At 39.5% G+C, this 21,441-nt stretch overlaps 1 protein-coding gene across 1 annotated transcript in view; it reads right to left on the bottom strand.

Annotated features, from left to right (window-relative positions):
- The window catches only part of TANC2 (tetratricopeptide repeat, ankyrin repeat and coiled-coil containing 2), a 245,472-nt gene extending 224,577 nt beyond the window's left edge, over window positions 1-20,895 (bottom strand). Inside the window, exon 1 of the mRNA XM_075171255.1 lies at window positions 20,776-20,895. The gene's annotated coding sequence lies outside the window, so the exon portion shown is untranslated. The remainder of the gene's footprint in view (window positions 1-20,775) is intronic.
- Between the last annotated feature and the right edge of the window lie 546 nt (window positions 20,896-21,441).

The following is a 21,441-nucleotide window of genomic DNA, read 5'->3' as shown; positions in this document are numbered from 1 at the left end:
CTGGCATGATCTTACTTTCAGCAGTGATTTAAAGGGCGTATTGCAAATGAGGATTTAAGGGCGTCTGCAGAAGTGTTCTGAGAGATACACATGGTATTTGCCTACATTTCACTTGAAATTTGCACTTAATTTACTCTTTTCCAGATAACTTTTTTTAAAACACATCTCTTTTCCCTGCTGGATAGTTCCTGTCTGCTCAAGCACTCCTCTTCTTGTCTTTCTGCATCTTTGATCATCCTTGTTGCCCTGCTCTAAGTCTTCTCCGGCTCTAAAATATCTTTTAGAAAATGAGCAGACCAAACTTCACAGTCTTCAAGACGCGGCCATTCCATAAATCTCTACGAGGGCTCTATGATGCTTTGCTTTATTCACTATTTCTTTCCTATTAATCCCTAACATTTCACATTGAGATTTTTTTTGCTTTGTTTTGATTTTAAAGCTGCCAAGCACTGAGCTGATGTTTTCATGGCCTTACTAGTCATAATGCCAAGACTCTCTACTGAGTGGTAATAGTCAGTTTAGAATCATAGTCTTCTGTAACTTGAATTTGTTTTTCCTTGAATTTGTTTTTCCTGCACATGCAACACATTTATCTACATTGCATTTCATTTGCTGTTATTAAACGGTAATTAAAGACTTAAGGCCCTTCTGCAACCCTTCAGTCATCCCTTGCTTTTACTGCACTAAGTCTGTATCACTGGCAAGACTGATTACCTTCAGCCTACTTCGTGTTTGAGTCCATTAATTAGCATGATCCTCAGTGCAGGGCCTAGTGCCAAATTCTACAGGTAACATCCCTCTGCCGTGACAGCTGACCATTTATTTCTACCCTCATTTTTATCTTAGCCCATTATTCTCCAGGACATTCTCTCTCATGCTGTGCCCGCTCAGTTTTCGAAAATGTCTTTGGTACAACACTTTGAATGAAACTCTTCTGAAAATCCAAGTGGATTATATCAACTGAATCCTCTCCTCCATGACTTGCTGGCCCCGTCAGCAGAACTTCATGTAGTTCATAAAGCAGGAATTCCTTCTACAAAAGCCATGTCGTCCTGTATTTATCCGGCTGTCATCTAAGTAGCATGAAGTGCTGCTTCACCTAGCATGAAGTAATACACAAACGTGAAGGTAGTACAAAGTGACCTCCATCTTTCTAAACCAACAAGCCAGATGAACAGTTTGTGTTTGCTGAGATAACTTTCAATTTCCCCAGCAGAAACTGGTAAATCCAACAGAACTTCTTTAAGGCTTTTAGCACTTGACTATAAAGGGCCCAAAAACCTGTTATCCACCCAACAACCTGTCCACAGAATCCGCAGTCCTAATGGCTGCTCACAATGACTGCACTTGCAGAATTCAACCAACTTCCCATTTTCGATGCAGGACGAGTCAAGTTAAAGCAATGGAAGCATTATGACTTAAGCTAATTATAACTGATATTTCGGCACCTGTTATGATTACAATAATGTAGGTCTCCATTTTAAAAAAGAAAAAAAGAAATCAATCAAGAAGTTTAAAACCTTAACTCTATTGGGAGACATTCAGATATTCACATTGAGCTCCTTCGCTTATCCTCATCAACAACATTATTCTACCCTGCTAAATGCACTATATTCCCTCCTTTAGACCTAAAACAAGCAAGTTACTCCTTGCTTACACAGTATGTGGCCTTGGTGGTGCCTGCCATGCCTCATACACTACCTGAGGTGGAAACAACAAAAAGCAAGCCTTGAGGGACAACATGCTGCTCTTGGCACAGCCAATGCTACATGGAAATAAGGTTTGTCATGTGTCACAGATGGGTGTGCGAGAGATTTTATTTTTTTCAAAGAAAACCCAACAAAAATGTAACTCTCTCACACCAAGTGTCACTTAAAAGAAAAATGCACATTTTTTCTAAGTCAAGTAAGCATGTCATTGAAAGTCACGCAAAATAACTGAAAAGGCATAAAAGTAACTCTTAGGAAAATTTCTTGCTTTAATTTATTTGTAAGATCAAGTCATTTCAGATTAACCAGACCACTGAGCCACTACAATATACTTCCATAATAACCGATACATATCTCAAAAATTCCTTTAAGGTGAAACCATTAAAATAATAAGGCAAAACACAGGAAACTGCCAACTAAGAAATCATTTCGCTCCTCTATAAAGTGCAGGCAGTTAAGATTATCATAAATAAAGCTTGCAGAAAGAAAAATCTTCCTTCTCCCAGTTAGCTTATTCTGCAGAGCTCATAGCACCATGTTTGCGTTTGGTTTTCCGGGTATAGTCAGTCCATTTCCTCAGCTGTTCTTGCAGCCCCTTATAGGAGATATTCACACAGCAACAAAGAACAGAAAAAAAAGAAAAGAAAAAAAAGAAAATCTCAACTGAGTCAACACTGAACCTAAAATTACTCTTGCAGTTTCAAGCTGAGGTCCCTCCTGTTAAAAGGTTACTCCGCTTATGAGTGACTTTTTGTATAATAATTACTTTTAATACACTAATACATATAGGCAAAAATAGTAAGGTTTCATTGTAGTCCTTGTGCTCAGACTTCAAGAAAAATATGGATCATTTCACTTGCATCAGAATAAAGAGGCTTCCTGAAACATACTTAATATTAAAAAGTGAAAGATAAAACAGCTGAAACATCAACATTTCCACAGTCTAAAATGTTGCTAACGCACAGGCCAAAGATATTCCTAAGTACCAAATTAGAGCAGTCAGTCCTTACGCAAATAACTAGTTTCCCTGGAAGTTCAGAGTGATTCCAGTTGATGGGTTGGAGGGGTTTGGGTTTGAATTCAGTAAAGAAGCCACTTTCTTATTAGAAATAAGAACCACCACCATTCTACCAGAGCTATTCTTCGTGAAGAAAAATGCACATATCTATTAAGAAACACATCAGGTAACTAATTTTTTTAGAAAGTAGAATTATTCTAAAAACTAGAATTTAAAGTTGTAACTGAGCACTCAATCTATCTCTATGTGTAACTACTGGTTATCTGAGAAAAAGCGTTATTAAAAATTCAGGAGTGGTAGTTGGTATTCCATTTCTAAGTGATGGTACATACCCACAAAAATAAATTTTAAGCTTAATCTACTTTTGGAACAATATTCTGGCTTTTAGTTTTTATTCTCTGCAATTCAATTCTTTAACTATCATGAGTAACATACTTTTAGAATAACTTTTCTTTTTTTAAAAAGAGAAAACACAAGTAATACAGGAGGACAATGTAAATAACCTTCCTCAACAACAGCACTTTTATCTGCTTCCCTATTTCTCTCTTTTCCTTTTTAATTGCTCTTCCTCTCCAAGTCTCTGCTTTAATCCGCCACCACAGGTAGTAAAACAGTTCCCTTTGGAGCCCATATCAAGACTATTCAAGCTATCAAATAGGCTAAATGTTTTCAACAATTTTTAAATTTTTCAGAGTATATCTAACCCTTTCATAGCAAGCACAATGCAATATTTAACAGGAGTATGATGAAATTGTGGCCACGCCAAAATAAAACTAGTGCAAAGACACATAATGATGTCAAACACCACCATTCCCATTTCCTACACCCTAGAAGTCACTCCTTTTAAATGACAGTGAAATACCATAAAGAATAGTATTTCAGATGTAAAATTATAATGGTTTCTGTAACTTCCAATTCTGATCACATCTTCCCTTTCTCATGCTGAAGATTAATAGAGACATGCGAATGAGGTACCTCCTGAGAACTGTGGTATGTGAAATTGGTTAAGTTTCCGTGAAACTTCATCTGGTTAAAATACAACAGCACAGTACCATTCTGTCCACTTAGATGACCCTCCCTCCAAAACCATCCCCACAGACTTTATCTGTGTAAGAAAAGCAACATTTAAAATGGCTTTAAAAGGCTCTAATGGAATGCACTGTGAGCTTTAAAAAAAAGATTTCTTTCATGTCAAGAATATCTTTTCGTCAGATTCAACAGGCTTGCTTGTTTCAGAAATGTTACTGCCAGAGAATATACCAAATTCTTCCCACTCTCTGTTTTTAAAGGTGTAATTAAATGTTGCCACTTTCTCTTTACGTATAATGTGAACAGTTATCTGGCATAACTATCTGTATGAAACCATTTCCATCCATCTGCAGCTGAAATTTGTCATCACATTAGTACATGAATTCTACCCAAATCCTAGAATACACATTTTTAATGTTGAGTATCATCTTTAAAAGAGTAATAGAAGACTCTTGATGTTTCAGACACGCATAAGATAAGCTTGGAACTGGCCCAGCTTTGTGCACACCAAGTTGCAAAAGTTTCATTAGCAGCATAGCACAGTACATTAGATTACTTGGAACAGTACAGGAATGGAGACAATGAAACTTTTATAGGGGATGTGCATATAATCTCTCTGGTAAGAGACAAAGAATGTATTCTTTTACACAATAGTTCTGACCATAGTACCAAAACCAATAGAAAAAAGAAATTTTGAATTATTTCTGCTCATGTCAAATTTGTGTAATCTGGGTTCGCAAGCTACCACAATAAACTATACCTAGAAGTATACTTTCCCTACATTGTTTTGAATAATATGAAAAAAAGTAATACAGATTCGGTGTTAGTTCTAGGTCATTTAATAGTAGGGAATTAGATCCGTAACTTGAAATCCTTCTAGAAAGTGATTACTACTACAAAATTACTATTATATGACTCTATTGCATCAATTAATAAACTGTCAGCAGGTTCAGAAAAAATTTCTTCACAGGTTGTTTCTGCTACAAACTCCACGTGCTTTAAGCACTCATACTATACTTGGCAGTAAAGTTGAACACTTAGCTTAATTTATGTAAGCAAAATTAAAATAACTACACCACTGAAGTAATTAAAACAGAGGAAGATAAGGAATGAATTTTAATACTCTTAGTAATACTCCTTTCTTCTAATTCTTAATTATATTTGTTTGTATAAAAATATTTGTGTCAGGGTACATTTTATTAGTTTGCTCTAAAACATCTGTAGAAAACTCAGGCAGCAATTAGACAGATTAATGTCTAATACTGAAGAGTAATTTACTACATTCCACGCTACCATCTAAGAAGTGCTATGTAGTCCTCTGTAAATGTGCCCTTGCCACATTTTTCCAAGTCTACAGTGAAATATAAATTATGGCTATAAATACACACACATACATACAAAATTTTAAACAAAGTGAGTAAATCAATTTGCTAGAAAAAGGGAAATCATGTAAAATTCTGTACTAAAGTTTGCAATCAACCTAGTCATCAAGTCCCAAAGATCTTAATAGAGATATACCTAAACAATACAGTAAATTCAGAACAACTTGAAAAAAAATATAGTCACGAAGATTTACCAGCTTCTAAATGCTGAGCTAATAATTACATATGTGAAAATCCACTAAAAATCCACTGAAAAGATGATGCAAAACATGACCTATAGAATCTTTACGATCAGGATGTCTAGAGAAATAATGCCACTTCACATTCCAGTTCAATCTCAAGTTTGTCAACCTCGCAAATAAAAGAAATGCATCTGTAATATCAGCCAATATTCATCTGAAACAAATACACAAATACATTCCTTACAACTCTTTGAAATACTTAGTCCTAGCAGCATTAATACTAACATACCTACTCCTCTTGCCCACTGCCCCACATACATAATGCTGATATAAATGCTTATTTAAAAAAAAAAATTAAATAATATTTAAAATATCTTTCCTCACATTTCTTTGAATATTAAAATAATTATTTTTAAAATTTTTAATCCAAGCCGTCATGAAAGGGTAATATATATGCATTCAAGGAGAAAAAGCAGCTGCGCGCTCATCCATCTTCGGACAACCAGTCACCGTAAGTGCAATTATTTGTTCTGTTCAAAAGGCTGTTGACCATCATTTGTAGTAGCACAGGTATAAATGTGTCAAAATCCTGTTTGACTTTTAAACCACTCAACCAAGTCAGTCTTAGTCCTCAGATAAGCTTTTGTTATCTCTAGCCTTTTCATTATGAGATTGGTAGCCTTTTTCACACAAGCTTTTCAAAATACATTATTACAAAGTTCACCACTTTCCAGTTACTCTTCCCACCAGCCTATCTGCATACTTATTTACATGCAATTATCTATTCAGGAAGCTCATTTACAAATTCAGAAACGTCTTGTTGCTGTTCTGTTTCTCAATGTCATCTTCACTAATTTAGTTCTCCTCCAATAATTTATTTTCACATCTTCCTTCATCCTCAGAATTCACAAGACAGTTTTGAGAAACATAAAAGCCGTTATTTACAGATCTACACCTACACCAGTAACTCACAGCAAGGGAAAAGCAAATAACGTCGCTCTGATATTCTGGCAGCCTGCTGACCACTCGGCACACACGCAGATCCAGTTTACCACGACGTGCACTGTATCTCATGAGGCAAGGTTATCAAGGGACACTGGAAACAGACGGAGATTGCCATCCTAGAGAAAGATTTCCTTCCAGCCTACTGAAAGGCATAGAGCAGGAGTCAGAGCTCCCAGAAAACAGATCCTCTTGGAATGGGGATGCCAACCAGACACCTTCTGGGGAGGCTGTAGCTGTTGCAGCTAACAGTATAAAGGACAATCAGCACAGATTTGCTCAGCCCAAAGCTGCTTTGCAAGACGATACTGCGAACAGCAAACACACCGCTCAAGGCCTCCCAATCCTGTACCCCAGCAAAGACTGGTGCCTCTCTGGAAGAAGAATGACTTCGCATACACTTACTAATGGTCTCAAGACCGGGTAGAAACACTTTTTCATGGCTGCTTTTGCCCATTTTGTAATGATTTAAAAGCTTAGAGCGAGCTTTCCCCATTGATGGAAAACAGAAGTGGGAAGGAGTGTTTGTGTGTGTGATCATTTACTTAAATCCTTCCCACTACTAATGAGAAGCATCATAAAAATCGCCTGAGCTTGGAAAGGCGGGGGACTTAATTTCATACTAAAGGTTTCATTTCAGAAGATTTCACCACATGTGAACAGAAAAGAAATCAATGGTGTTTGTGAACCAGATCCAACTCAAGCCTTCGCTGAAAACCAGCACACAGCTCATGCTACACTCGAGGGACAAAAGATCAATTTCTGGCCCCGCTACTCCGATTCAACAATGCTGCAAAGATAAAACAACAGCAGGATGAGAAGGGGGAGGGAGGAGGAAGAGGAAGAGCACAAAATAAAGGAAGGAAAACCAACCTGATGTTCCTATAATGAGTAATATGCAAAAGCTCGCCATCTGATAGCTATACCAGAGATAAACACAACCCTAGTAGAAAAACAAACAAAACACATTTGAAAAAAAAATCAGGCTATCTCTCTAGCTTTCTTACAGTATTTCCAGAGTATTTCACATTTTTGCCTACAGTACTTCTGAACGTCACTTAGTAAAAACCCTGCCAGCAAGCTGCAGGCAGATAAAAGGAATTTCCTAAAGGAAAACACTGAATTCACAGAGGTATACAAATAACACAATATGAAACCTGGAGACTTCTTTCCTTTATCTAAAAAGTAACCAACTATAAATATTGAATCTTTCAATCAAACTAGGCACATCAAACATGTAAACAAAGTGATTAATATTTAAAGTAGTTTCTTATTTGGAAGAAGATCATAAACTTAAACTTTACGAAGTATTTATACTTTCAATAATCATTTCCTATTTGTGTTTTATTAAAAAAAAATCAGATCAGCTCCCATTAGCACAAGCATTTCAGATGCAACAACTCTGACACCAGGAATAAACATGAAGGAATGTAAACTCAGTCTTTTACCAGAGAGAGCACTGACACACAGCGCTTTCTACTGGGCTCTTTTTAGTTATATTTTAATTATGTGTTAAAGAGCATCTTAAAAATACAAAAAAGTCCTCCTACATAACAATTACGTCATTCCTTTGAATTATCCGAAATAATTCCAGACTGAGACTGAACTTTCCTTCCCACACAGACACTCCAGAAAACTTGAAAACTATGTTACTTGCCTTAATGTATACAAGCACCTACTACATCAAACTAAAAGCTATTTCTCCCCAAACACAACAAAGATGTGTCCAAGATTATTTTACATATAACATGATATATGTTACTGTGGGCTTATTTTTTAAACTCTTCCGAGCTTGGGCTAGCCACATCTATTATTCCATACACTGAAGTATTGGAGCCAGACTCTGTGCCCTTGCACAGAGTTAGAAAAGGCTCCAGAATTTATTCTCTCTGTTGTTGTTTATGAAATACGGGATATTCTTTTGGATTACTTTAAGCAATGCTTAATATTGGTAATTTATAGCTTTAGCATTTATACGCATTTTTATGTGTCAAAGCGCCCAAATAAACTGTTGTAAACCAGTTACATTAGAAAGAAGAAAATGGACACAAATGAACAAAATTCAGCTCAGTTTTCCATTCTATGCTGGTGTCGCAACATAACAAAAATATCCAGAAAACCAAAACCATTTAAAAGTTTAGCCCAGATTTAGGAAATCCCGCCAACAAAACCAGCCTTGACAGTCAGGAAATAAATACTTCGCTGCAGCCATAGTTTTGCCAGCCATAGTTTCAAGGAGATTTGGGTTTTGTTTCTTACAGAGAACTCAACAGTCGCTGTATAAGACCTACGTGAAACCAAAATGATTGTTTCCTCTGGGAAAGATGTCTGGGGGAAAAAAAAGTGAGAATCTTTCTTAAAAACGCATTATTTAATGTATTGCTCCTACAAAGTTCTAAAATAGGACAACATATCGATCCAAACTAACTGCAAAAATCAGATGTTCTTTTTAATGACAATAAATTATATATGACAAAGCACCTCTATTGTCAAAAGGAAATACATATATAATTTCTCATGGCATTCCGACCCACTCCAAATAACAGCCATTATTTCCACTCCTAAACTGCAGCGATATGGAGGCTCACAGTGGAGACTGTTCTCCACCAAACTGACCCCCGTGCACTGCTCAATCTTCTTTTTAATCACACCCTGCAGTTCACACCAGAACCAGCCACACTGCATCATTTCTTACATATAACATTAATATTTATTCAAATTTTCTTGCAAAACTTATCTAGAAATCAGTCAGCCAACAACTTGTCACGCTTCATCCTTTTTTTTTTTCCCTGACGATCCACAAAGAGCCTGCAATCAGAATATGGAATAGCGGGACTGCTGCCAGCAGACTTCCTGCACTCAGAGCTTGTAGCATATGGATAAGCTCTTAATACAATACAGAAAGACGACTTCTTGAATGTAAGCAGTCAGGACTAGCTTCACGGAGAAGTTCAGCACGAGTGTCTAGACTAGAAGCAAACTGCCACCAGATATAAATCTGGGGATTTATTGTACAGACGCTTGACAAGTATAGATTTAAGCTGCCCAAATTCCAAAACTGCAGATTTCAGTAAGCACTTGCATGCATCAGATGCAAGAACACAGGTGGTCACATGTGACATCTGAGAAGGGTAAATCCCCCACATATGCCAGAGTCAGCTCTAGTATATCCATAGCTAAATGGGTAATAATTAATACAACAAGATTTACTCTGCATATAGTATTACTCTCTTAACTGAAGAAAACCAACCCAAGCCATACTCATGCAAAACATGGTGGTGTAAAGACAGACTCATTGCTTGAAAGATTTTTAGTTATTCACTTTCCTGATAGTGATGAATAGCTAAATAATCTTATGTCATATGATCTAATCTTTCTTTAAAGATGGTTTTATTCAAACTTGGAGAGATTCTTCATTCACCCCCATTTATGAAGAATGTTAATTAGCATCTATGATTTTCAGTGTTTACGCTAGAGTGAAAAACCTTGACTACACAAAAAAGCGTAGCACATGCAAAGCTGTAAACGCAGCCCGTAGTAGTGCCTTATCTGCTTTTCTGACTGCAAAACTGTTTGTCTATGAGGACAAATGCAATGCAAGAGTTTGAAGTTAATCATAATAGCTTTCTTTAATGCAAAATTTTAATTGTAACCAAGACACATAAGAGAACACACAGTATACAGTTACATCACATACGTAAAAGTCATATAATGGATTTGGTTTACACGAAAGCTGAAATTTCTCACAAAAAAAAATCTAATTGAGGCAACTATTTCAAATAAGGTGCCATCATATCTATCTCACTTAAAGCTATATTTCTAAATAGAAATAGCTTGGTAAACAGATTAAACAAGCATATTCAGGTCCTTACTAAATAACATTCATTAACTCACTTTAAAAATTTGTGTATGCATCCACCAACTTCAATGCTGATCTCTGTTTCCGAAGATCAAAACTGTAGCAACACAACATGGAAAACTAACTCACTGCAAGGACTATGAATGCATTCAGTAGACTTAGACAAAGTCTTTATTGACTAGATTTGTTAGGCAGCCTTATAGACATTTACAAGAGGCAGAAGCAGTAAAAAAAATCCACAAAGAAATAAAGAGTCCGATGCAAAGCTTATCTAATTGATGAGGGCCCCTGTAGTTATAGCTATGCCAGGGCGGGGGGAAGATATTGGCAAAGGCCCCTAGCAGAGAGATGATGTATGCTGACATAGGAGAAGCTACATCATCTACCCAAATAACTTGAGAAAGAACAACAAAAGCCCTCTTTGAAAGCCTATCTGTGTCTGTGCATGAATTTTGTCCACACTGATACATAGTACTTTCAAGGTCTGAGCAAGTCTGCAATAAGAATCCAGATCTGAAAAAAGTCACAAATTCACAATTCCCTCTGAATTTCCCTTGCTCTGTGCGCATGCAAGCATGCACGCATGCAAATGGCACCGAGTTTTTTTAATTTTCATTTTGGACATTTTACAGAGCTTTGCATGTTCCAAACTCCTCTGTTCCTGTTTTCCAGTATTTGTACTATTGACCATTCTCCTTATTCAGAATAAACTCTGAGAAATTAATTTGTTAATATTTTAAGTTTGCAATTTTTCGAGATCCTTTTGAATCTAATCCTTTCTTCCTATCCCTGCAACCCCTTGAAAGCTGATGTCATCCACAGGTTTAACTAGTACACTCTCAATTCTACCATACAGGTTACTAAGCAACTTGCTAAGCAGTTCTGCATCCACTTTACAGCAGTTCTGATTACGCTATGTCTAAGTTTTCAGACAAAAATATCATAGGCCACCATACCAAAAGTGCTACTAAACGCAATATAGGGAATTTTTCACCTAGTTACAAAGTTTTTCTCATCTTCTTACAGCAGATAGCAGCAATTTGTTCAAGACTAGTTAGTAGTGCCAAAGCATGAAGAACTGAGATCTTTCCGTTTCCATTTGGCAAAGTCGAAATCAAATCAACAGACCACTCCATTATTCACTCTTTTAAAATAATTCCTCAATTTCAACCTTGCATGTGCTAACGAAATTGAGGCTTACATAATACAAAAAAAACCCAACTTTTTTCAGTGCATAGAAGATGGTCTAGCAGGCATCACAGCCCATATTCCCCTGACTTACTCCCCTCACACTTTCTTTCAAATGCTAGCAACTAAAACCTCAGCATAGACCCCCGTGACTGAAAATACTTCTCAAGTTTGCAAAAATAAACACTTGCATCTCTTTCTCTTTGGAAACGTACACTAATTTAGAACTACACCATTTGGCTTGCGATCACAACTTGTAACTGGCAAGAACTCCCACTGTTAATACTTTTTGGGATAACTACTACCCACATAGCGCCAGATGGTATATTCCACCTCTGCTGAGGAGGTGTAGGAGCACTGCCTGCTGTCAGCATTGCTTTCTCTTTATTTTTTTTTTTAAATGAAGACATAGATAATATTACCAGTCTGAAGAGAAAGCAGGTGGGCATATGTAGCTCCATCACAGCTTAAGCCTTCAAAGAACAATACTCCTTTCTTTAACGGTGCCTGTTACACTAAATCCGCACTCCTGAAGACAAAAAAGCAAGGGATGCCATGACACATGTCAAAGTATTAACCAAAGGCTGGTGCCAATGGAAAGCTGCTCACAAAGATTTCAAGCAAACACTAATGTTCTAACTGTGAAGCTGAGTATCTCATACTAATAACTGTGTGAAACAGCAGAAAATTGAGTTGGGGTCCTCTAATCAAATCTTACATTGAAAATTAAATAGGAGAATTATTTGAATAAGAGGAAAAAATCCCCATTAAATTAGCAAATGGGAGATTTCTCCCTTCATGAAGTATGAACTAGCTATTCAACTAAGATTATTTAAAAATGCAAAAGCTGCTAGAAGAGATAATAAGCATTAGACCCCAACTTAAGCAACTACAGAAAGTAACAGATTAAGCAACATACAGCTATACGCACAGAGTAACTGCCTGAACCCATATCATTTTGCAAATATCCTTAAAAATAAAGTCATGTGAAGAATAATGCAGCCTGCGAGCTTGGGGCAACACAGCAAAATCCACAAGCACAAACGCTTATTTGGATCATTCAAATCACTATATCCACTTACATTTGCATCCCTCCACAGGCTCTGCTTTACAACTCATAAAAGTTTGACACACACTTCCTTTTGGCTCTTTCCTCCAAGCACCACATATTTCTAAAATCTATCCTCACAATATTTTACTTGGTTTTTTCCTTTCTCGGAACCCTTCCATATTCTATTCCATAAAATCTCTGAAGGATAGAAAGTTGTTTATCTGTTTGTCCACTAATCTCCCCTTTGCTGAAGGCTTTCTTCGGCAACACTTACAAGAAACAGCCTGCCTAAGCCTATCCCAATTATCTACTCAGCGACTGACCCCTTATGTTCACAGACCCACACTAACCACTGAGAAGAGAGCCAAGACATGAAACTAAAAATCTGCATACTATTAAGGGAACCTAGAGAAAGAAGAGTCAACAGGGGGCTTAGGCCTGAAAGGACATGACTATTTCGACCAACTTCTTTCAAATTACAAGCACCATGCTGCCATCCTCGTAGTGACTTCCTAAGTCCTGGTGAACTACAGAACATGTAGGCTTTCCCGTTGACATCCCTCAGCATTAAAAACACGTACCTCATTTCTACAAAAGCGCTCTGTACCTTTATCTTCTAGTTACTAGGCCTCTTCAAATCATTATCTGGAACATTAAGAGCACCCTACTATCAAAAACAGTTTCTCGACACAGAATCATCCCACAGGACAGAATGGGAGATAAGGCAAAAGGGAAAATAATCTGTTATTAAAGAGGTAAATAAAAGGACCGACAACAGGAAAGATGCACACTTCATTGCTCATTGCACTCTGGTTGCATATTGTTCCTTCATTTTTTAATATTTCTTAATTAAAAATACTAACTTTATGGGATCACAACCAAAAAGATGGCAGAAGCTCGCTTTTATTGATGAAAAAAGGCATCACCAGAATCTGCTGTGCCAAACTGGTGGGACAAAACAGGACTGTTAACTCCACATGATCAGCACCACCAGTAAATAATTTCAGGGCAGGAACACCAGGAGGAAGGCAGTAAGATGGGATTTTTTTTTACCTTACACTCAGACATCTGGTTCAGCACAGCTGAGAGACCGGCAGCTTTCAGCAGGGGAATGAAGATAGCAGGAATCAACAGCTGGCTATGGCACAGACAGGTAAAACTTCTACAAAGAGCAATAAAAGATAAGGCTTTTTTTGTTTGCTTCCCTAAAACAATAAAGCCAATAATCCAGTTTCCATTTAACAACTGCAGAAAGAATCTAAATCCTCTAATATTTATACCTATAGACACATGACCAGGAAGCTATTAATTCACATTTGTTTCTCTTTACAGTCTTCTCCCAGTTTTCCTGGTATTTTTTCTCAACTTCACTGGAAATAATATTTCACAAACTCAGACAGAAGCAGCCCACTAAAAATGCTAAGCAGGACATAAGAGCCCATGAGCACAGCTTACCAATATTTAAGCCAACCGTTAAAACAGTGACCACAGGATCTAGCTCAATCAGCTTAATACTCTGCAATTCAAGGATGGAAAATTCACCTGCAGGGAACTTCAGATTACCATCAAGGTGACTGGCAGTGAACCGAAGAGACCATAATCGTTTGCAGGTTAAGGATATTAAGACACTTTCAAGAGTATCAGTTAATGCTTTTCAGCAATTGGAATCAATGCACAACAGCTTTCTGGAACCACAAACACTATAAATATTCATACTCCCATTCTGAAGAGATATTTTACATTGTCTTTAATTTTGGTACTTTTCATATGCACTGATGGTTTCTCTTTTTCAAATGCGTTCATCAAGTTTCTCATCCAAACTAAGAAAGAAACCCAAATTTTTAAGACAGCCCACTGAAAAAAACACGTAAAAAATGGGGGGAACCATTCACACACACATACAAACCTCACTTGTTAAGCCAGCTAAAAAATATAAATTGCAGCAGTGATGTTTCATACTGACTGCTTTATAAAAGCATTTTACTTAAATAATCTGAATACAGAAAAATAGCAACAATCTGCCAAAATGTTATTCTACCTGCCCTGGAAATCATACAGGCATGAAGGGAAAAATGAAATAAACACCCAAAATATCTAAAAGTAAGTAAGTAAATAGGAAGATCCCCTATCATAAAATACAAATTAACCGTCTCTTTTTTCACCCTTGTTAATAACAAATTCCCAGTGTGACTTGTATTGGAAATAAGAAGTCACCTATACAAAATATTTTTTCATTAATGAGATCACTACAAATCTCGAATTTGAGATCACTACAACTCAACCATAATTAGCAATTAAAGCTGATGTAAGTGAAAATTAGACAATAGAATACTCACCATTAAAGTGAGGGACTCAGAGAAAAAAACCCACACATTTACCCTATTCGCTGTTATTTGGGAATTCTACCTCAACTGCTCTGTCAAGCTATTCCATATTTTAATCTTAAAAATATCCCCTACAGGTTAGGGTAAAAAATGCAGTTCAACTGTTCAGCTGAATTTCATTAGTGATGTATTTATACAAGCTTCAGGTTTTAAGTATTACACAATGAAAATCTGCAAAATGTCATCGATGCTTGAAAACCAAGTCACCTCTTTCAATGGCAAAAAAACAGAAGATACGGAAGACAGGATGTAAAGACAAATAACTCATCATGATGACCACATCTCTGCTGTCTTACATGCAACCTACTCCAAAAGAAATAATCACAAACTTCCAGATTAAAAAACTTAAGGAGAAGCAAGAAAGCTTGTCTCCATCCTTCTAAGCTTTGGAAAGGCTTGGCTAGTGGAAGATACACATTTGCTACTTGAATACACTTACAGCTCAGCACAGGAACACATACAGCTTTGAGCTTTCTCTGCTTTGATCCGCATAGTAAGGTCAGAAATGCTACTCAGATGACTTTTCAATAACATATGTGAAATGGGGCAACATGAATGGAACTGCTTGTGGTACAAGAAAGGATAATTCATACATACCAGGATCTTCACTTTGGACATATACCACTTTATTCCTTCTCATTAAGTACAACCAAATAACTAATGAGCAACAAGTTGCTCCAAGTCTTCGAAATTATGAGCACGAAAGATCTCCAACGACAAATCACTCCCCAGCCAAACAGAAAAATTAACAGCAACTCCAGCCTTCATACCGCAGAGCTATCAGTCTGCTCTGGAAGATATTCCTTCAGTCACCAATATGTTCTTTTCATAAAGGACAAATAAATAACAAATACTGGTAATAGCTGAAATGTCAACATGCATGATTCATCACCCTCTTCATTAGTTATGCCGGTTCAAAAGAGAACACCACTCTAACAGATTACTTCCCTACCCATTAGCTCATACAACATCATTCTTCATCAGCATGAGGGCCCCAGCTCAAGAAGGCGGCAGCATGTGGAGACTTGCCTGCATAGGAATAGTAACATGAACTCACCAGGATTCTTCGTGTTCCTGAAGTATCTGCGTGTGCCTTTGCCAAATTGGCTCTTAAGGATTACTACCTAAGGTTACTTCTTTGGTACAGTTAAACAATTCTCATCTTTACAAAGCAACAGGGTTGGTGGGAGGGGAAGGGAAATTTAAAAAAGCCACTCTCCAATTTTAAATTCAAAAAAAGCAACATTTTTAGCAAATAAGCCCTCCACTCAGAGCAAGACAAAGCTTTACCAAAAAAATTATTACAACGACTGAGGAAGCAAAACTTAGACCAAGGTTTGCTTTATGCAGAATACATACAAAACCAACTATTACATGTATTTTATAAACACCATGAATAAGTAATGATTCCTTTGAAATCAAACAACCATGCAATGTGGCACAAAACCAAATTTGAGTCAAAAAAGCATACTATACTTTTTATGTTATATCATTACTAATTAATGTTCTCTTAAAGAGTATTTTTCAAGATGGAGTTTGTCACACCACAGTATAAATTCACTTATTTGACACATTTTGGGAAGACAGGTAATAAATGCTGCCCAGGAAGAAAACCAGACTATTCAGGGAACTCCATGGATTATTCAAAGATTTCTTTTCCTGAAGATCTGAAACACCACACTTCCATCACCACAGCTCCCAAAACATACAGCATTTTTATTCAAAATCCAGTAAAGTAACTTCTGCTCTCTCATCAGAGGCCCACAGCCAATTCCACGCTAGGACAACAACCTAAATTCCTCTCCAGTTTGTCCATCACCCTCATCATTAAACTAGATTCTTTCATCACAGGCCGCTTAAGTAGAACCTCAACGAACTGAATTGGATGGGGTGGCTTCACAAAGGACAATTTCAAGACTGGGCCCTAAATGCCCAGTTTCTCCCTTCTTAATGTAAGTACACAAAACAAGCCACTATCTTCTCTAATTAATGTAGGGTGTGCATTTAAAGTAATTACTTTTCAAATGAAAGTAAACCAAACAACTGCATTTTAGCCCCAGAAAATAATGGGACTGGAATAATTCTAAGTAACATAACTAGAATTTGTTTTTTAAAGCTCATAAAATACACTTGGCAAATAAACCAGAGATGAATGATCTAGTTCACTCCACCACTGCAAATATTTGCAGATGCAGTGAGCTTTAAACACTAATTTATCTCCAGTGAATGCAACAGGCATGCTCTCTACCTTGAGGTTAAAATGAACACGTTATTCCGGGATGAAAACTTCAAATTATAAGAGTCAGAAACAACCAGCGGGCTCAGTTCTGCTCTCACTGAAGACCGTGGTAACCTCCCACGGACCTTACTGGTAACGCCACGAGATCCTGTACGACCACGCAGCTTTTGCACGTTCTACGGATGCTGAAAAATGTTGCTAGAGGTTGGCACATATTTATTACATTGGAAGCAAAGTGCAAGACAACCTGAAATTACTGATCAGGCTGACCACAAGAATTATAATTAATGACGTAAGTAAGGCTGTAAGGCTGTGAGTATTCTTCGTGCAGTACTAAGCGTAAATAAAACATACACTCAGGGAAAGGCACTCACTGTACATCGAAAGGTACCATTTGCAGAGACATTTTTAAGGCTTCATGCAAGTACTCCAGGCACGAGTTCACAATTGACATCAACCATTCAAAGAGCTCACGGCTGCCATGAAGGACAGATCCAGCCACTCTATTTCATACTCCTGCATCCTCCTCCTGTCACCCTCGTGTTCAACAGGTCAAGTTCAGTTTATTGATCCAGCTAGAAATGAACTCTGCAAAAATAAATAGTTTTCATTCACCCAGCAGCCGCTCAAGCATTTAACTTGCTGCAAGGGAGAGGGCTACAACGCCACAGCATTGCGGGTGGGAGAACAGAGACAAGGTCACTGATCTTGCATCAGTTCTTAAAATCAGTTTAATCTTGTCAAGAAACTACAGTTAAGAGCCATTTGATTGTCTGGATGTCAAGGGAAGTCATCTTGCCATATCATTCTGCTTTGAAGAAAATTCAGACTCAAAAGTTTAAAGAAAAAGAATCAATGTGTATACTCATGGCTTTATACATCAAAAAGACAGAAATCGGGAAATTTTTTGAAAAATTTTTAAAGCAAAAGATTTTTTTTTAATATTTCACAATGTGAAATTACAGGTGTTACTAAACCTCGCAAGTTTAACCATCTCTAGAAAAGGTAGATTTAGATAAAACATAAGGAGGAACATAATCTTTTTTTTTTTAAAAAAAAAAAACAAGAAAAACCATGCACAAAGTTGGGACAGTTGCAGGTTACTTTTTTCTTTTTTAATATACCAAGGGGTTGTTTTAGAACTTTCTGGCTGCCTTCTTATTGTCTTCCCTTTGCTATTAAAGAAAATGTAAGATTCTATAGTAATGAAACTTAAATGCATCATAGGCAAACCAAAGAAGACCTTGCAGATAAAGTGTTCTTCTGGAAATATATATATATTAAAAAAAAACCTGCAGAACTCAAGTGTACAGAGTGCATAATACTGTACGTGATGCACATTTGGGCCTAATACAGACTGCATTTATGCACGTTAATATTAATAAATGAGAATTTACAAGCAGAAAGTTAGGCATGCTGGCTTGTAATGTTGCATAAAAAAATTAATCTTTTAAAAATTCACTGCACATAACAAGTATGCTCATGGATTTCTCAACAACATATATATCACACATATTCTAAAGGTTTAATTGAAAGTAAATCTAGTGTATGTAACCTGAAACGTTAAAATGTATTTGTTAGGTACCCTAGAAGACATATTTTTGTTCAGAATACGTACTTCAATTTAAAAAAACACGAGCTTACATAGGATCATGGGAAAACCAATGGAAAAGACAGAAAGATGAGAACAAGACAGGAATTGCTACAACGCAATCAGTATCGATAAGGAGTTTATTTTATAAAATTGTATTAGTCATCCAGTTACACTGAATATGTAACCAGTAATTCACATTGTAATTACAAGACTAAATCTGCATGCAAGTATGCTTCAATATTCCATGACCACAGCTTGATCCAAACAGGATACGGCCCTGCCATTCCTCTCCACTCCAATGAAATTGGCGGTAAGTTTGGAATACACAGAGTCTTTTGCATTTATGATACACTTAGAATTGTGCTTCTTTTTTGTAGTAACTTTCACTAAGTAGTCTATTTTTTTAGAAGCCCCAGAGTCATAATGGCCACAGACCTCAAACGGTTTAAGATAGTCTTTGCCTAAGCACTACTGCTTCCCCCCCCGCCCCGATAGTTTGTTGGCAGCACGAAAAAATTGGCATTTTGATTAGAGCGAGTTGCAATATACTGTACTTTCATAATTTGACTGCATGTTCTTCATACATTTTCTAGATAAACATAGCTCTACACAAAGTATCCATGATCTAAGGTGTCTCACCACTCAGTAAGAAAGCCTCATGTGACTGTAGCTAGTGAATTCTCTTCAGCAGGTTCTCGCCAAAAGGCACTTATTTCACTAGCTTTTTCTTTTTTTTTTTAAATTTATACATTAGGAACAGATGTTTTCAGTTGCAGGTTTGGTATTTAAGTTTTGACGATTAAATAAGAAAAATAGACAACACCCAACCTTTAGCATTTTGAAGAAGCTCCAACCTGAGAAATGCTGCAAGCAGGGTTTCATGGCCATGTTGTTGTTCTCTATGGCACATTCGCTGTACTTCTTCTTCTTCTCCCAATTCAACATTAATTTGCCTTCATTCAGTATAACGTAGCTATGCTGCACTCCCCAGCAGCACTAATTAACCTCCATAATTTATTTAATTTCTCCAGATACTTCATTTTCCTTATGCTCTTTTCACCTGCATCATAAAAGCCTAAAATCCACATCGATGCATCATTCTCTAAACCAGCTTACTGTCTAACATATGCTCCTGAACTTCCCAGCACAAGTGGGGATGAGAATCTGCCTTTTCCTTGCAAAACATACATCTGAGAGAAGCTGTCTGCCTCATCATCTCTCATTTCTTTTTTACATTTTAGCCCCCAACACTCAACCCACGCCTGTAATAGAAAGATACTGTGTGTCATTAGACTCCACACTCCTTACTCACCCTATGGGAGGAATAAGAGGGAGGGTGTTTAACCCTTGTTTTTCTCTGGCCCTGCCGAAGCAGCAGGCAGGGAGCGGAGGGCGGTGTGTGTCTGTCTCACGTGCAGGCTACCTGCAGCACAGCCCCTGTAAATACGGGGCCATTCTGCAAGAAAAACGCCTTCTTACAGCCTCCCTGGGCGTTTAAAGGGATGGATCTGAATTCTGCAGCACGTGACTTGCGCACGAAATATTAAGCACTTACCTTTTAAGACTGCATGCCGCCCTCTTAAAAATAGGAGATTTCTAATTGAAAAGATGGATTTTTTGTAACTCTACCTGCACGCTGCCCTTACCGGCCCCACCTTTCCCGCCGCCCGAGCGAACCAACGCCGCTACCCCAAGTGTTATCAACGAAGCCTGCGCCGGTCAGCCCCAACCCGGCTCACCCAGCTCGCCCGCGGGCTGCGGGTTCGGGGGCGCCTCCGCCGCGGGGGACGTGGGGAGCAGCGCCAGCCCCCCCTCCCGCCCCGCTGTCACGATAGCACGGATACGGGCGCTGTGTCTGCCCCCCCCGCGGTGCTGTGCGGGGCTCTGCCCGGTCCCCACCCGTGTGCGGCACCGCGCGGGGGGGAGGGGCGTGGCGGGGGGGTCTCGCCGCGATTTCCACCCAGACACCGCTACCCGCCGCCCCCGTCCCCTCCCCGCCGCACGCCGACATGTCGCCGGGCGTCGCCCCCCTCACGGCTGCCCCCCCCGCCCCATCTGTCGTCGCGGGGGGTGGGGGTGGCGGGACACACACACACACGCGCACACACACACGGCGCCCAGCGGCCGGTGGCCCTTACCTGTCGCGACGGCGTCGCGGGGCTCCCCGGCGGCCCGCGCCCCCTCACAGACCGCCCGCGGCCGCGGCTGACGAGCGCGGGGCGCCTCCCTCTCACCACATCGCCGCCGCGCCGGGAGCCGCCGCCGGGCTGAGCGCGCGCCCGAAGGGGAGGGGGCGGGGAGGGGTGGGGGGCGGCCGGTCTCGCCCCTCCTCGGCGGCGCCGGCCCCGCTGCTCCCTCGCCGCCCAACTGCCACAGCGCCCCGCTCACTCCCTGCCGCCCGTCCGCCCGCCGCGGCCTCCCCCGGGGAGCGGCGGCCCCCGCGCCTCTGCCCCCCGCTCGCTCGCTTCGGAGCGCGCCGCCGCCGCCTCACGGGCGCGCGCGCTGGGCCGCGCGGAGGGGGGAGGGGAGGGGAAAGGAGCGGGCGGGGCGGGAGCGGCGTGCGGCGCTCGCCCCCCGGGCGGGCGGGGGGAGGGGGAAGGGAAGCAGCGGGCGGGCGGGTGCGCGCGCCCCCGGGCTCGTTCCCTCCGCGCTCGGAGGTGAGCCGCCCAGGAGAGGCGGGGCTACTTTCTTATTCATGAAGGGGGGCGTGGCTATGCAAAACGCGCGCCCCTCTCCGCCGGGGCGCAACCTGCGCCGGGGGAGGTCTCCTCGGGAAGGGCGGGGCGCTGCCGGGCGGCTCGCTC

This window comes from Calonectris borealis, chromosome 22, assembly GCF_964195595.1.
Source record: "Calonectris borealis chromosome 22, bCalBor7.hap1.2, whole genome shotgun sequence".
Lineage (NCBI taxonomy): Eukaryota > Metazoa > Chordata > Aves > Procellariiformes > Procellariidae > Calonectris > Calonectris borealis.
Note: the sequence above shows the minus strand (reverse complement) of the source record. Positions and strands in the feature narration are given on the sequence as shown.